The sequence below is a fragment of the Elephantulus edwardii genome, unplaced genomic scaffold (genome assembly GCF_000299155.1).
Source record: "Elephantulus edwardii isolate Elephantulus edwardi_28Jun2011 unplaced genomic scaffold, EleEdw1.0 scaffold00295, whole genome shotgun sequence".
NCBI lineage: Eukaryota > Metazoa > Chordata > Mammalia > Macroscelidea > Macroscelididae > Elephantulus > Elephantulus edwardii.
Genome location: NW_006400045.1, coordinates 2,141,665 through 2,144,200, shown reverse-complemented (window position 1 = coordinate 2,144,200; position 2,536 = coordinate 2,141,665).

Below are 2,536 nucleotides of genomic sequence, written 5' to 3'. Positions count from 1 at the left end.
ATTGAGAATGGGGTATATTAGGAAAGCAGGTTGGAAAGTGAAGGAGGCAAAGAATATCTCACAATACAAGTCCACATTTAGTTGAACAGTCCCGAGTTGCAAGGTATAATTTCTCAATTAGTCTAGGTTCTAGTTTCAGTTCAGCTGTCAAATCCAAATCATCCGGCAAAGTTTGCCTCAGAGTTGTTATAAGTTAGGCTCTACTTCAAGCATCTAGCAAGAACAGCAAAACCTTTTAACTGTGGCTTTTATCTCAGGGCTCCTCTGTTTACACCTCACCACAGTTTTTCCACAGCAATGCCAGTCTTTCTACCATCATCACCAAAGTCTTGCTACAGTCTCCCTCAAGTCTTGCTGATCATTAGGTGAAGCACTTTCTTATCTTAGTCCCACAGCTGTTGATAATTTGCAAGACCATGTGTCTATAGTTAAGGTTGTTGGAGACCAAAGGAGGCTAAATGTAATGGCTAAAATTAAGCTACATTTTGGGCTAACACCACACATCTCAATATTAAGGAAACAAAAATTCTCAGCATTAGGCCAATAGACAACATGAACGATGGAGAAAATATTGAAATTATTAAAGATTTAATCTTATTTTAACTCAAAACCAAACCCTTGATATCTGCAGTCAAGAAGTCAAAAGATATATTCTATTGGGAAAATCTCCTGTCAAGGATCTCTTCAAAGTATTAATTAGCAACAATACCAATTTAAATACTGCCTGATATAAGCTATGGTTAGTTTTCAATGACTACTATACATCTGAAATTTGGGCAATGAATAAGGATGGCAGAAGAAGAATCTATGCCAGTGAGGGAAGGTTTTGGAGAAAAGTACTGAATATCCTATAGACTGTAAAAAGAACAATCAAATATGTCTTGACAAAAGTGGAAACAGAGTGATTGGTAGAAGCACAGATAGGAAAACTTTATCTCACATACTTTGTGAACATTGCTGTTGTGATGTGTCATTAAATTGAGTATAACTCATAACAACCCTGTGAATAACAGTTATGAACTCTGTCTTATGTTTTGCCAACCTTACAATCTCTGAAACACTCAAACTCATTGCTGTAGTCCCTGTGTTAATCTAGTGGGTTAAGAATCTTTGTCTCTTTGGCTACCTTTCCAAGGATGGTATCCTCGAAGGAATAACTTTTCTAGTATCATGTTCAATGTATGTGAGATGAAGCTTCACCATCTTTGCTTCCAAAGAGCACTTGGGTTGCACCTTCTCCAAGACATGTTTTTTTGTCCTTTTGGCAGTCCATAGAATATTCAGTACTGTAACACCACAATTCAAAGGCATAAGAGTCAATCATTGGAAAAGGACATTATACTTAGAGAGATGGAGGGTCAGTGAAAGAGAAGAAGACACTCTACATGATGGTCTGACACAGTGACTGCAGCAGTGGGCTCAAGTACGCCACAAGATAGGATAGGTTTCAGATCTATTTTTCAGAGTGACTATGAATCATCTACTCCAGCTACTTGATAGAGTGGATTTGTTGTTGTTATATGCGATTGAGTCAGAATCAAGTTATAGTTAATCCTTCAGTAGGTTGTTAGAGTCTATAAATTTAATGAGAAGTGATTTCCCTCCTTTCTCTTAGGGAGCAGCTGGTAGATTTGAGCAATCTGCGTTTGGAATGATGATGCAACTCCTTACCCCCTATGTCACCAGAAGTCCCTAATAAGGTGCATAATTGTGAATATTTCCTTTGAGTACTGTGTAGACATTGCGATGGCTTACTGGACCAAGTAGCAGAACAGAGAGAATTCTACCACAGGCAGGAGAAGTTGGTGCTAAAATTGACAGAAGTAGATGCAGGAATCTGGGGACATCTTCACTTCTATAGATATCAGTGTTATGTTATGGATATTGTTGATGGGGCCACTTCTTTCTTGTGCAGTTATGGAGATCAAGCAAGGCAACTAAAACATTGCACTGTTTATATAGATATTGTGTCCTTTTTACTTATTTCTGGTCTTACATCAAGAGAATATATAAGAATGAAATGTATCCTACAAAAATACCTCATGTACAATCTTTGTTCAAGCTTCTACTGAATTCTTTTGCTACAAAGTCATATATGACACATGGTTTCCTCCTTCATGGCATTAAAGATTTAGGAAAGTAACAAACTTCTAACAGTCTCACTTGTCCAGCATCATATTTTATGTGTTTAGTAATTCCAATAACCTTGTGACAGGAGTTCTTCCTTTACCAATGAAACACAGAGAAAAAGAAATCAAACAACTCTCTCAGAGTTCTTCTTGATAAATCAGGATTCTTTCCATCATTCTTCAGTATATTGAGGGTATCTTCCTCTTTTTTCCTTACATTTTTTTCTTACTAATATTTTTATTTATTGGTGTCTATAATGCTTGACCAGTGAATGATCAGTAAAACAGAGAAAACCTCTCTGAGATGCACTGACACAGTGACTTCAATAGCAGGTTTAAGCACAGTAGAGACTGTGAGCATGGCACAGGGTAAGGTTCCATCAGCTTGTTATATAGGGTCACTAAGA